A 16,202-nucleotide genomic window follows, 5' to 3' on the forward strand; every position below is an offset into this window, starting at 1 on the left:
TTAAATTTATATGAAAATTTTAACTGTTAAGTGTTTGTTTTTTGTATACTAAGTATATAAAATGTAGCAGGGAAATTATAATTATCAAGGAATTAAAAGCAAAAACTTTGGAGAGAGAACATAAGTTACAGAATGGTAAATAACAGGGAAACATCACAGTAAGAAGGGACACAAGGGGACATATTCTAGAAGGATTCAAAATAGAGTTTCCAAATAAAATAAAAGTGCCCAGTTAAATTTGAATTTCAGATAATTAAAAAATATTTTTATTATAAGAATGTCCCATGCAATGTTTGTGACATACTTATATTAAAAGGTTTTTTTTTGTTTCTGTTTTAACATCTTTATTAGAGTATAATTGCTTTACAATGGTGTGTCAGTTTCTGCTTTATAACAAAGTGAATCAGTTATACATATACATATGTCCCCATATCTCTTCCCTCTTGCATCTCCCTCCCTTCCACCCTCCCTAGCCCACCCCTCTAGGTGGTCACAAAGCATCGAGCTGATCTCGCTGTACTATGCGGCTGCTTCCCACTAGCTATCTATTTTAAGTTTGGTAGTGTATATATGTCCATGCCACTCTCTCACTTTGTCCCAGCTTACCCTTCCCCAGCCCTATATCCTCAAGTCCATTCTCTGGTAGGTCTGCATCTTTATTCCTGTCTTGACCCTAGGTTCTTCTGACCACTTTTTTTTCTTTTTTTAGATTCCATATATACGTGTTAGCATACGTTTTTTTTTTTTTTCTCTTTCAGACTTACTTCACTCTGTATGACAGTCTCTAGGTCCATCCACCTCACTACAAATAACTCCGTGTCATTCCTTTTTATGGCTGAGTAATACTCCATTGTATATATGTGCCATATCTTCTTTATCCATTCATCTGTTGATGGACACTTAGGTTGCTTCCATGTCCTGGCTATTGTAAATAGAGCTGCAATGAACATTTTGGTACATGGCTCTTTTTGAATTATGGTTTTTGCAGGGTATATGCCCAGTAGTGGGATTGCTGGGTCATATGGTATTTCTACTTTTAATTTGTAAGGAACCTCCAAACTGGTCTCCATAGTGGCTGTATCAATTTACCTTCCCACCAACAGTGCAAGAGGGTTCCCTTTTCTCAACACCCTCTCCAGCATTTATTATTTGTAGATTTTTTGATGATGGCCATTTTGACTGGTGTGACATGATATCTCACTGTAGTTTTGATTTGCATTTCTCTAATGCTTAATGATGTTGAGCATTCTTTCATGTGTTTGTTGACAATCTGTATATCTTCTGTGGAGAAAAGTCTATTTAGGTCTTCTGCCCATTTTTGGATTGGGTTGTTTTTTTGATATTGAGCTGCATGAGTTGTTTGTAAATTTTGGAGATAAATCCTTTGTCAGTTGCTTCATTTGCAAATATTTTCTCCCATTATGAGGGTTGCCTTTTGGTATTGTTTATGGTTTCCTTTGTTGTGCAAAAGCTTTTAAGTTTCATTAGGTCCCATTTGTTTATTTTTGTTTTTATTTCCATTTCTCTAGGAGGTGGGTCAAAGAGGATCTTGCTGTGATTTATGTCATAGAGTGTTCTGCCTATGTTTTCCTCTAAGAGTTTGAAGGTGTCTGGCCTTATATTTAGGTCTTTAATCCATTTTGAGTTTATTTTTATGTATGCTGATAGGGAGTATTCTAATTTCATACTTTTACATGTACCTCTCCAGTTTTCCCAGCACCACTTATTGAAGAGGCTGTCTTTTCTCCACTGTATATTCTTGCCTCCTTTAACAAAGATAAGGTGATCATATGTTCGTGGGTTTCTCCCTGGGCTTTCTATCCTGTTCCATTGATCTATAATTCTGTTTTTGTGCCAGTACCATACTGTCTTGATTACTGTAGCTTTGTAGTATAGTCTGAAGTCCGGGAGCCTGATTCCTCCAGCTCCGTTTTTCTTTCTCAATATTGCTTTGGCTGTTCAGGCTCTTTTCTGTATCCATAGTAATTGTGAAATTTTTTGTTCTAGTTCTGTGAAAAACGCCAGTGATAGTTTGATAGGTATTGTGTTGAATCTGTAGATTGCTTTGGGTAGTATAGTCATTTTCACAATGTTGATTCTTCCAATCCAAGAACATGGTATATCTCTCCATCTATTTGTATCATCTTTAATTTGTTTCATCAGTGTCTTATAATTTTCTGCATACAGGTCTTTTGTCTCCTTAGGTAGGTTTATTCCTAGATATTTTATTCTTTGTGTTGCAATGGTAAATGGTAGTGTTTTCTTAAATTCACTTTCCGATTTTTTACCATTAGTGTATAGGAATGCAAGAGATTTCTGTATATTAATTTTGTATCCTGCTATTTTACCAAATTCATTGATTAGTCCTAGTAGTTTTCTGGTAGCATCTTTAGGATTCTCTACGTATAGGATCATGTCAACCTGCAAACAGTGACAGCTTTACTTCTTCTTTTACGATTTGGATCCCTTGTATTTCTTTTTCTTCTCTGATTGCTGTGGCTAAAAATTCCAAAACTTTGTTGAATAATAGTCGTGAGAGTCGGAAACCTTGTCTTGTTCCTGATCTTAGTGGAAATGCTTTCAGTTTTTCACCACTGAGGACAATGTTGGTTGTGGGTTTGTCATATATGGCCTTTATCATGTTGAGGAAAGTTCCCTCTATGCCTACTTTCTGGAGGGTTTTTATCATAAATGGGTGTTGAATTTTATCAAATGCTTTCTCTGCATCTATTGAGATGATCATATGGTTTTTCTCCTTCAATTTGTTAATATGGTGTATCACGTTGATTGATTTGCATATATTGAAGAATCCTTGCATTCCTAGGATAAACCCCACTGCTCATAATGTATGATCCTTTTAATGTGCTGTTGGATTCTGTTTGCTAGTATTTTTTGAGGATTGTTGCATCTATATTCATCACTGATACTGGCCTGTAGTTTTCTTTCTTTGTGACATCTTTCCCTGGTTTTGGTATCAGAGTGATGGTGGCCTCATAGAATGAGCTTGGGAGCTCTCCTCCCTCTGCTATATTTTGGAAGAGGTTGAGAAGCATAGGTGTTAGCTCTTCTCTAAATGTTTGATAGGATTCGCCTGTGAAGCCATCTGGTCCTGGGCCTTTGTTTGTTGGAAGATTTTTAATCACAGTTTCAATTTCAGGGCTTGTGATTGGTCTTTTCATATTTTCTATTTCTTCCTGGTTCAGTCTCAGAGGGTTATGCATTTCTAAGAATTTGTCCATTTCTTCCAGGTTGTCCATTTTATTGGCATATAATTGCTTTAGTAATCTCTCATGATCCTTTGTATTTCTGCAGTGCCAGTTGTTACTTCTCTTTTTCCATTTCTAATTCTATTGATTTGAGCCTTCTCTCTTTTTTTCTTGATGAGTCTGGCTAATGGTTTATCAATTTTGTTTATCTTCTCAAAGAACTAGCTTTTAGTTTTATTGATCTTTGCTATCATTTCCTTCATTTCTTTTTCATTTATTTCTGATCTGATCTTTATGATTTCTTTCCTTCTGCTAACTTTGGGGGGTTTTTGTTCTTCTTTCTCTAATTGCTTTAGGTGTAAGGCTAGATTGTGTATTTGAGATGTTTCTTGTTTCTTAAGGTAGGCTTCTGTAGCTATAAACTTCCCTCTTAGAACTGCTTTTGCTGCATCCCATAGTTTTTGGACCATTGTGTTTTCATTGTCATTTGTTTCTAAGTATTTTTTGATTTCCTGTTTGATTTCTTCAGTCACCTCTTGGTTATTAAGTAGTGTGTTGTTTAGCCTCCATGTGTTTGTATTTCTTACAGATTTTTTCCTGTAATTGATCTCTAGTTTCATAGTGTTATGGTTGGAAAAGATATTGGATATGACTTCAATTTTCTTAAACTTACCAAGGCTTGATTTGTGACCCAAGATATGATCTATCCTAGAGAATGTTCCAGGAGCACTTGAGAAGAATGTGTATTCTGTTGTTTTTGAATGGACTGTCCTAAAAATATCAATTAAGTCCACTGTGTTTAATGTATCATTTAGAGCTTGTGTTTCCTTATTTATTTTCAATTTGGATGATCTGTCCATTGGTGAAAGTGGGGTGTTAAAGTCCCCTACTATGATTGTGTTACTGTTGATTTCCTCTTTTTTCACTGTTAGTATCTGCCTTATGTATTGAGGTGCTCCTGTGTTGGGTGCACAAATATTTACAATTGTTATATCTTCTTGGGTTGATCCCTTGATCATTATGTAGTGTCCTTCTTTGTCTCTGGTAATAGTCTTTGTTTTAAAACCTATTTTGTCTGATAGGAGAATTGCTACTTCTGCTTTCTTTTGATTCCCATTTGCATGGAATATCTTTTTCCATCCCCTCATGTTCTGTCTGTATGTGTCCCTAGGTCTGAAGTGGGTCTCTTGTAGACAGCATATATACTGGTCTTGTTTTTGTATCCATTCAGCCAGTCTATGTCTTTTGGTTGGAGCATTTAATCCATTTACATTTAAGGTAGTTATCAATATGTATGTTCCTATTACCATTTTCTTAATTGTTTTGGGTTTATTATTGTAGGTTTTTTCCTTCTCTTGTGTTTCCTGCCTAGAGAACTTCCTTTAGCATTTGTTGTAAAGCTGGTTTGGTGGTGCTGAATTCTCTTATCTTTTGCTTGTCTGTAAAGCTTTTAATTTCTCTGTGAAATCTGAATGAGACCATTGCTGTGTAGAGTAATCTTGGCTGTAGGTTTTTCTCTTTCATTACTTTAAATATGTCTTGCCACTCCCTTCTTACTTGCAGAATTTCTGCTGAAAGATCAGCTGTTTACCTTATGGGGATTTCCTTATGTGTTACTTGTTGTTTTTCCCTTGCTGCTTTTAATATTTGTTCTTTGTATTTAATTTTTGATAGTTTAATATGTGTCTTGGCATGTTTCTCCTTCGATTTAGCCTGTATGGGACTCTGTGCTTCCTGGACTTGATTGACTCTTTCCTTTCCCATATTATGGAAGTTTTCAACTATAATTCTCTTCAAATATTTTCTCAGTCCCTTTCTTTTTCTCTTCTTCTTCTGGGACCCCTATAATTCAGATGTTGGTCCGTTTAATGTTGTCCCAGAGGTCTCTGAGACTGTCCTCAATTCTTTTCATTCTTTTTTCTTTATTCTACTCTGCAGTAGTTATTTCCACTATTTTATCTTCCAGGTCACTTATCCGTTCTTCTGCCTCAGTTATTCTGTTATTGTTCCCTTCTAGAGATTTTTAATTTCATTTATTGTGTTGTTCATCTCTGTTTGTTTGCTCTTTAGTTCTTCTATGTCCTTGTTAAATGTTTCTTGTGTTTTCTCCATTCTAGTTCCAAGATTTTGGATCATCTTTACTATCATTATTCTGAATTTTATTTCAGGTAGACTGCTTATTTTCTCTTCATTTGTTAGGTCTGGTGGGTTTTTGCCTTGCTCCTTCATCTGCTGTGTTTCTCTGTCTTCTCATTTTGCTTAACTTACTGTGTTTGGGATCTCCTTTCCACAGTCTGCAGGTTCATAGTTCCCATTGGTTTTGGTGTCTGTCCCCAGAGGCTAAGGTTGGTTCAGTGGGTTGTGTAAGCTTCCTGGTGGAGTGGACTAGGGCCTGTGTTCTGGTGGATAAGGCTGGATCTTGTCTTTCTGGTGGGCAGGTTCACGTTTGGGGATGTGTTTTGGTGTGTCTGTGGCCTTATTATAATTTTAGGCAGCGTCTGTGCTAATGGATGGGGTTGTGTTCCTGTCTTGCTAGTTGTTTGGCATAGGGTGTCGTGCACTGTACCTTGCTGGTCGTTGAGTGGAGCTGGGTCTTTACGTTGAGATGTAGATCTCGGGGAGAGCTTTTGCTGTTTGATATTATGTGGAGCTGGGAGGTCTCTTGTGGACCAGTGTCCTGAACTTGGCTCTCCCACTTCAGTGGCACAGCCCTGATGCCTGGCTGGAGCACTAAGAGCCTGTCCTCCACACGGCTCAGAATAAAAGGGAGAAGAAAAAGAAAGAAAAGAAGGAAGAAGAAGATAAAATAAAATAAATAAAATAAGATAAAGTTATTAAAATAAAAATAATTATTAAAAAAGAAAATTTTTAAGTAATTAAAAAGAAACAAAAAAATGAACAGACAGAACTCTAGGACAAATAGTAAAAGCAAAGCTATACAGACAAAATCACACAGAGAAGCATACACATATGCACTCACAAAAAGAGAAAAAGGGGGAAAAATATATATATATCGTTGATCCCAAAATCCACCTCCTCAATTTGGGATGATTCGTTGTCTATTCAGGTATTCCATCGATGCAGGGTACATCAAGTTGATGATGGAGATTTAATCCGCTGCTCCTGAGGCTGCTGGGAGAGATTTCCCTTTCTCTTCTTTGTTCCCACAGCTCCCGGGGCTCAGCTTTGGATTTAGACCCTCCTCTGCGTGTTGGTCGCCTGAGGGCGTCTGTTCTTTGCTCAGACAGGATGGGGTTAAAGAAGCAGCTGATTTGGTGGCTCTGGATCACTGAGGCCGGGGTGGGGGGGGAGGAGGTATGGATGCGGGGAGAGCCTGCGGCGGCAGAGGCCGGCATGACGTTGCACCAGCCTGAGGCGTGCCGTGTGTTCTCCCGGGGAAGTTGTCCCTGGATCACAGGACCATGGCAGTGGCAGGCTGCCCAGTCTCCTGGCAGGGGAGGTGTGGATAGTGACCTGTGCTTGCACACAGGCTTCTTGGTGGCGGCAGCAGCAGCCTGAGCATCCCATGCCCGTCTCTGTGGTCCACGCTGATAGCCGTGGCTCGCCCCCATCTCTGGAGCTCCTTTAAGCAGCGTTCTTAATCTCCTCTCCTCGCACACCAGGAAACAAAGAGGGAAGAAAAAGTCTCTTGCCTCTTCGGCAGCTCCAGCCCTTTTCCCGAACTCCCTCCCGGCTGGCTGTGGCGCACTAGCCCCCTGCAGGCTGTGTTCATGCCGCCAACCCCAGTCCTCTCCCTGCCTCCGACCGAAGCCCGAGCCTCAGCTCCCAGCCCCTGCCCTCCCCAGTGGGTGAGCAGACAAGCCTCTCAGTCTGGTGAGTTCCAGTCGGCACCGATCCTCTGTGCGGGAATCTCTTCGCTTTGCCCTCTGCACCCGTTGCTGCGCTCTCCTCCGCGGCTCCGAAGCTTCCGCCCTCCGCCACCCACAGTCTCCGCCCACGAAGGGGCTTCCTAGTGTGTGGAAACCTTTCCTCTTTCACAGCTCCCTCCTACTGGTGCAGGTCCCGTCCCTATTCTTTGTCTCTGTTTTTTCTTTTTTCTTTTACCCTACCCAGGTATGTGGGGAATTTCTTGCCTTTTGGGAGGTCTGAGGTCTTCTGCCAGCGTTCAGTAGGTGTTCTGTAGGAGTTGTTCCACATGTAGATGTATTTCTGTTGTATTTGTGGGGAGGAAGGTGATCTCCGTGTCTCACTCTTCCGCCATCTTGAAGCTCCTCCTTTTGGTTTTTCTTAAATACAAATTTAACTAGGCATCCTGTATTTTTGTTTGCTACATCTGACATTTATTCTTGAAACAATTTTTTAAGGAAATAGAATAAAAGGAAATAGAAATTGAAAATGCTAAATAAATTAAAAAATACAGGGTGACTGAAATATGTGTGGGCAATTTAAATGCTGTCATTTAAAAATACAATTCATACTATTATCTAAAAATAAAACTATTTTCAAGTCAAAAACTCACCTAAGAGATGGTTATATTTTTACATCACAAATAGAATATCAGGGAGAACATTTATTTATATGGTCACCCTTTATGTATTTTCTGAATATTTCACATATGTCAACCGTTTTGTTTTGTTTTGTTTTGTTTTGTTTGGTACGCAGGCCTCTCACTGTTGTGGCCTCTCTGGTTGTGGAGCACAGGCTCCAGACGTGCAGGCTCAGCGGCCATGGCTCACGGGCCCAGCCGCTCCACGGCATGTGGGATATTCCCAGACCGGGGCACGAACCCGTGTCCCCTGCATCAGCAGGAGGACTCTCAACCACTGTGCTACCAGGGAAGCCCTGTCAACCGTTTTAACTATCGGTTTAATATGGTGTTAAAGGAATAATTAATTGGTAAAATCGAGGTGAGTTTTTTTGCTAAGAATTTAGTTTCTAGAGAAATGCCATTTGCTTACAAACGACTGGATGTCTTTTTACATTCAAATATTCTTTACTTATTAACAGACCATTTTTCTTTATCAATTATGGCATTTGAAAACAGTACTTGAATTACTGTTTATAAATACAGATGCTACAAACAGTCCAAAGACTCTGAAATTGCTGATGACAGAGTTTACAAGTAATTATAAGTATTTTTTAAAAAGCCAAAAATACAGCTGCTATGTTTATTTGCTAATGCTCAAAAGGAAATATTTATGTTAATTTTGTTTCAATCTGAAGCTATTGTACTGAGAAAGCCATACAGAAAATTGGTTCTATTTTTTTTAATTTAGATATATTATTTCATATTCACTAAGCAAACTCTCTAGACCTAAGCATGTAATGCATCTTAAGGCATCAACAAATTACAACTTAACATTTTTCTTTTTGTCTTCTAAGACTAACACACTCACACATTCAGAAAGAGAAAAGGAGAGAGAACAACAGGTGCTCTTTCATTTACATTTAAAAATAATGTATGGTCTAAAGCAGGGTTTCATAAACTTGGTACTTGTGACATTTTGAGTCAGATAATTTTCAGAGTGTGTTGGTGGTTAAACTGCATTATAGGATATTTAGAAGCATCCTTGGGTTCAACCCACTAGGTGTCAATAGCACCCCCCAAGTTGGAACAGTCACAGATGTCTTTAGACAAAGCCAGATAGTGGTTTAGAGTAGAGTACAAATTTGCCTATGGTGATTTAATATATCAATTTGGCCATTTATTTAATCATTACTAACACTGATAATAACAACCCTATTTATACAGGGATCAATACATGCTAGTTATACATCATGTCTAATCATCATACACAAATGCAATTCATTTTTTAAATGACTTGTTTTTAGAACATTCTAACATTCACAATAAAATTGAGGGACAGTACAGAGATTTCCCATATACCCTCTGCTTCCACACGTGCATAAACTCTCCCATTATCAGCATCCCCCACCAGAATGGTACATTTTCTACAATTGATGAACCTACACTGACACATCATCATCACCCAAATTTCATAGTATACATTAAGGTTCACTCAGTGTTGTACATTCCATGGGTTTGAAAAATTTATAACATGTATCAATCATTATGGTATCACACAGAATATTTTTACTGCCCTAAACAACTTCCACGCTCTACCTATTCATCAACCTCCCACTCCTCAACCCCTGGCAACCACTCATCTTTTTACTATTTTCATAATTTTGCCTTTTCCAGAATGTTATATAGTTAGAATCATATAGTACATAGCCTTCTTATATCAGCTTCTTTCACTTAACAATATGCATTTAATGTTCCTCCATGTATTTTCATTTTTTTTTAAATTTTTTCCTCCATGTATTTTCATGGCTTGATAGCGCATTACTTTTTAGCACCAATTGATATTCCATCGTCTGGATGTACCACCGTTTACTTACCCATTTACCTACTCAAGGACATCTTAGTTGCTTCCAGTTTTGGCAATTGTGAACAGAGTTGCTATAGACATCCCTGTGCAGGTTTTTGTATGGATGTAAGTTTTCAACTCGTTTGGGTAAAAGGATCACAATTGCTAGATCTTATGGTAAGGGTATATTTAGTTGTATAAGGACTTTGTAAGTTTTTTTTTATTGTTTACTGGACATTTTGTCTATTCAGATTGGATACTAAGAGCCCATTTAAATTATTTTATTTTATCAGGCTGTCACCTTCTTTAGATTTAGCCTGCAGATCCTGGCTTTCTTTTGTGGGTTGTTCTAATGACAGTTAAAGTTTTGGGATTTTTGTAGTATGATTTTGGTCTGCCTGTTTTCTCTGGTGTTGCTGGGACCCCCATTGTTCTCTGCCAGTGGTGCCTGAAATGACATTCCTGTAAGTTAGTATCCTCTCTAATCAACATGTTGCAGAAAAGCATTTATGCATGATATCCAGAGAAGAGGTAAATGACATAATCTGGGGGTGGTGTGGAGGCAACAAAATGTGGCTTTAGGGAAGAAATGTGTGTTTAAGTTTGTGTTTATACAATTAGAAAACATAATAATAAAACTAAATTTTGAAAACAAATTATGTTACTAATTTTTTTAGTGTTAGAAATGGTGATGATTAAGGGAACCTAATTTTGTTAAGTTTCAAAATTGCCTACAGGAAGAAATTTAGTCACCAGTAATGTACCAACTATAAACCTGTCACACAAATTTCTTGGGATTTTAAAAGCTTGTATTTAGGTATTAAATTACTATTACCCAATTACATGACATTTTATTGCTTCATCAAAAAGAAAACATACTAAATAGTTTAAATAACGTAGGATGGTAATGAAATGTAAACACAAAACACAACTATAAGGGTCTTTAAATTTCAAAACAGGAAAACTCCTCAATCCACCTCTTTACCTCTTCTGAATTGATATAAATGGCTCACATAATAAATGGAGCCAAATTATAATGTCATCTATTAATTAGCATTTGTCTTCAGGTTAATTGTACATTTAGAAAAACAATAACAACAAAGAAATAAGGGAAGGTTAATCTTCATAACTTTTAAAACATACTGACTAAATAAGTTTCAAATTAAATTTAAGAACCACATTAACCTAGAAAAGACTATATCTTAATAGCACATATCCACTTGAAAGAATTTAATTAATATTGAACAGTATCTCATGACAAAATTAATTGCAGTCTCTGGGGTCTTGAAACATAAAAGAAAAAGCAGGAAATTCTTTGTCTAAAATTATACTAGAAGAAAAAATAATGTTGTTTAGAAATTGCCTGAGTTAAAGAGTCCTGTAGAACTTCTTCAGGTTAAACTACCTTTTAATTTCTGTACATCACCCAGACTGAATTTATTCATAAGAAATTTATTTGCAAAAAAATTGATTATATAAAGTAGCTTTTAGAGGGACTAGTTACTTGTTACTATCAATTCATTTGAATAAATTTAATGGTGAGGAGGTAAAAAGGACAATTCTGCAAACCCTCCTGGGATCTTCAGTTAATGTCTGCAGTGAATGAGGAGAATTCTAGCTCAGGTAAACATGTGGCCCCTCGAGGTGTATGGTGAGGAACTTCATGGCCTCATCATTTGAGAAAGTGAAAGTCCTGCTCCTGTGACCTACTGTGCCCTGCTTAGTCACCCCCATATTTCCCGTGAAGGGCAGAAGCACTCATCTACTACATCATGCTGTATATACGGTTTTGTGACTGGCTTCCTTTGCTTAACATACTGATTTTGAGAATCATCTATGTTAGTGCATGTATCAGTAGTTCATGTTTTTGTGGCAGTATAGTATTACACTGTATGAAAATATCTCAAAATGCGTAGTGTCCAGTTTTCAGTTATAAGAATAAAATTGTTATGAATGTTTTCAACTGTGTATTTTGGTGGAAGTACGCATTCAATTATGCATCACATATATCTAGGAGTAGAATTTCTGGGAAATAGGGTAGGTATATGTTCCTTTTAGTGGATTTGGATCGTTGTATTTTCTTGATATACTGATTCTTTTATCAACATGAAATGTCCCTTTTTATCATCAAAATACTCCTTGATGTAAGATCTTTTTCCTCCCAATTTTAGCATAGCCACCCAGATTTTATTTTGGTTAGGATTTGCATGGCATATTTTCCCATAATTTTAACCTCTAGGTGATTTAGAAAGATATTTTTTGTAAACAGCATAGAATTGGGTCTTTTAAAAATTACTTATATATTTGGGTTTAAGTAAGCACCTTGATATTAGTTCTATATTTGTTCCATCAAGGCTTTTTATTTCTTTATTCTTCCTCATCTAATTACTATTGTATGAACAAGTACAATTTTATTGCACTTTATCTTTTAATTCGCATTTGTGTGACTCTTAGCATTCTTTCTTCATTGATTACCCTAGAAATGAATACATCTTTATTACAGTCTACCTCAAATTTGTAGGGTTATATATCCAAAACAGTGCAAGAATATTTTAACAGTTAATTTACCCTATTCTTGCCCTTTTTTATTGTTATCATGTACTCTACTTTTACTTCTGGTAAAAACCCAAAATGCACTGTCTTTATTGTAGCTTAAGCAATCAATAGTCTTTTACAATTAACTTTATATTTACTTTTTCTTGAGTTATTCATTTATTCTTACTTTATTCCATCCGTAATCATTCTCCTTCAGCCTGATTAACTTCCTTTAATATTTCTTGTAGTTCAGATATGCTGGGCATTTGCTATTTATTCACTAGGTCTTGAAAACACTTGTGATTCAACTTCATTTTGGAAGAGTATTGTCCCTGAGATTGGTATTTTGTTTTTTCAATACATTAAGAATACATTTCAGATGGCAGTGATCTAGTTGACCTTGGCCACAACCAGGAGCCCTGAGTGGCTGTTGTGGAAAGAAGAAGGAGACAGCCTGAGTGGAGCATAATTCTGCGGGCTCAAAATTTAAAAAAAAAAAATTCAGTATTTTATGACTTCCACAGTTATCTTACTGCAGGAAATATGTCTTCCTCTGGTTACTCTTAAGATTGTTTCATTATCTTTGTTTTTCTTCAGTTTGACTATGAAGTGAGAGGCTGTTTTCTTTGTATTTACCCTGCTTGAGTTTATCTTAATTTTTTCTTTTTTAATTCATGAGCTGGTATTTTTATCAAATTAGAAAAACCTCACCATTCTTTTATTAAAAATATTACTTCCATGTCATTCTCTTTGGCTGGCATTCCAAGTACAGGTAGGTTAAACTTATTGATGATATCCCACATTTCTTTAATTTCTGATCTTTTTTTTTTCCATTATTTTTCTCTTGGCACTTTAGTTTGTGTATTTTCTCTTGACCAGTTTTTGACTTTATGAGTCTTGTATTCTGCAGTGTCTAGTCTGCTGTTAAATTCACATAATGACTAATTTGAGATATTGCATTTGAATTCAGGGAGTGTGTTGATTCTAAGTATTTGTTGAATGTTCTGTACTTTCATTCATTTTATCTATATCTTCTATATTTAAAAACATATCAATTATAATTATTTTGAAGTTATTTTCTGTTAATTTCAGTATTTAAACATTTCTGTATCTGCTTTTAATGACTATTTCATGTTTTAATAATCTTTGAATTATTCATGCTTCTCCATATATCTAGTAATATTTAAATGTATGTTAATATTTTGTATAATACATTGTAGAGACTTTGGATTTGTTATTTCCCTGTAACACGTATTTAGTTTTGTTCATCCAGCAATTAAATTACTGGCAGATTATTTATCCTGCTGAGACTTGGTTTAAAGTATTGGTAAGGAGGATCTAATTCAGTTTTGCCTTTGCTGCTACTGTGTACTCCCTTTCCTTTTGAGGCATGCTTTGCTCTCCTTTGCTGATTTTAAATAAATCACCTGAAGAGTCGGCAATGTCTTTCTGCTGTGGCTGGACCAGAACTATAACATTTCTCCAGCTCTGTACAAATTCTTGAATCACTTTTCAGTTCCCAGATCTCAGCAGATGTTCTATGCCAGGTCTCCTTTGATGTCATCCGGTGCATTCATAGCTTAGGAGTTGGCCAAGGACCAAGGAAAATCCTTTCAGATATTCTTGGAGTTCCTTCTTTGTGGAGTCCTAGTATTTTTTTCAGTTGTATACTCCTATGTACAAAGCCTTCTCAAGACTTTTCTGCTTAAAACAACAATATCCATTTATTTGGATATTATTGGACTCTACAGTTTGTGTAGGGCTCAGTGAGACAGCTCAGCTTATATTTTCTTCACGTGGTATTTGCTGGGGTAGTTCCACTAGAGCTGGAAGATATGAGATGGCTTCACTCACATATCTGTTGTACTATCTTGCATATTTGTTGTAATTTCTTAAGCTTCAGCAACTTTCTTTCTAAATGTTGCCATTCTCTAAAGCAGTGTAGTTGGAATTCTTAACCTGGCTATTGCTTTCCAAGGATAAAATTAGAAACTACAAGGAAGGTCTCTTAAGGCATGAATTCAGAAGTCCAAGAAAATCACATTTATTTCATAAAATTGCTAAAAATAAAAGTCACATGGTTAGAGAATATAAATGGGAGAGATTAGACTTCATTCTTACTGGAAGAAGCATATGCTTATAGGAATGGCCATTTTTGCAGGTAGTCTAAAATGATTAGCATTATAGTTAGAAAATATTATTTCTTTGGGCTCAAGCTGAAATACAAGCTTTGCATTGTCTTCTTTGTTTGTTTATAGTGTTTTTATATATTAAAATGAGGGTCTTTAAACAGGTTTTTAGTACTATGTAGAATTCTGCCTCTAGCCCATGTGGCCGCAAGCCTTTACCAACTGTACGTTTTATTTCACTAATGCACTTTATACTAGTGTATGAAACTTGCTTCTCTGTCCTCTCAATGGCCATGTCAGTGTCTGCTGGCCCAAAGTCCCCTGGGCCTCTTATTAAATGTTATTTTAAAAAAACACATGCATTTGCAGTAATGAAGGCAATAAAGTTCTAACATAGAAATAAACAGATCAATGGAACAAAAGAAAATGTCCAGAAACAGACATGAATATATTTGATCACCTTTTAACAGTAAAGAGGGACAAAGTGATACTAGGATAATTGATTGTACATCTTATGATAAATTTAGCTCTACCTCACATTACAGCAAATATAAGGTTTACCTTTTTATGAATTAGTTATTACCCACAAGCAATTTTAAATGAATTCTAGAATATAATTTAAGATGCTATTGTTTTGTAATCATCTTCTAATAGGGAAAATTTCTTCAGTAAGATGTAAAATATAAAACATAAATAAAAACACTGATGATTATTTAAAATAAATACAAAGCTATGAATTATGAATGAACAAATTTTTTAAAAAATTGACATGTTGGGAAGACATTTTTGTAAAGTATGTAACTGAAATGGACCAAAATATTTAATATAAAAAGGAATGATGGGCTTCCCTGGTGGCGCAGTGGTTGAGAGTCCGCCTGCCGATGCAAGGGACACGGGTTCGTGCCCCGGTCTGGGAAAATCCCACATGCCGCGGAGCGGCTGGGCCCGTGAGCCATGGCCGCTGAGCCTGCACGTCCGGAGCCTGTGCTCCGCAACGGGAGAGGGCACAACAGTGAGAGGCCCGCGTACCGCCAAAAAAAAAAAAAAAAAAGGAATGATCCTACAAATCAATATGAACATGACATATAACCCATTAGAAATAAAGGGGACGGGCATGAGCAAAGTTATGAGCAGGTGCACTTAAAAAGATCCCTGATGTCCTAGGTAATAAGGTAATTGAATTTTTAACAATATTTTACCATATTTTTTCTTTTTTCCTATTGATCAAGAAAAAAAATTTTGAAACACTGAGAATACTTTTATTTTGTAAGAAAATGTGCAGGAAATAGAACTGTCATACACTATTGATGTACATATAAGTTTTAAACAGATTTGTGGAGAGTAATTTAATAATAACTACCAAATCTAATAATAGTTATAAAGTATTTTTGATTAAGAACTTCCATTTATTGATAGCTTTTCTTAAAAATAACACCAAGAACATATACATATGCATAACCTGTAATACTGACATTTTGGTAAAAACTCATATGGAAATGCTTAAATATGTGGTATATATTGAGAAATAATGTTCAGTATAAGCCATTAAAATAATAAGGTAATAAAGCAAATTTCCAAATGGTATGTATGGCATTAATTTATTTGTTTAAATAAAATTATATGCATGTATATTAATATATTCTTATTTATATACACACATATTTTTGAATATATATGTAAATTCAAGCTATTAAAGAGGATTTAATTGTTTATATACCTTTCTATTATTTCAAAAATTTAATTAGCAGTTATTACATTTGTAAAATGGTATTAAGTTCTATTTGTGTTTCTCATTAGCTATCTGGACATGGCAAATCTCCTAAATTTGAGTGTCCTAGTTGTCTAATCTGTAAGATGGAGATAATTAAATCAGCCTTGGCTGGGTTTTGTGACAATTAAGTGAGCTAACATATATGTAAATAACTATATATATTTTTAGTCAAATTGGTTGTCTTAAGCATTGCTGACTTTGAATGTTCAGAAGGATGTTTGCTCTTTTG

Source organism: Lagenorhynchus albirostris, chromosome 4 (assembly GCF_949774975.1).
Source record: "Lagenorhynchus albirostris chromosome 4, mLagAlb1.1, whole genome shotgun sequence".
Taxonomy (NCBI): Eukaryota; Metazoa; Chordata; class Mammalia; order Artiodactyla; family Delphinidae; genus Lagenorhynchus; species Lagenorhynchus albirostris.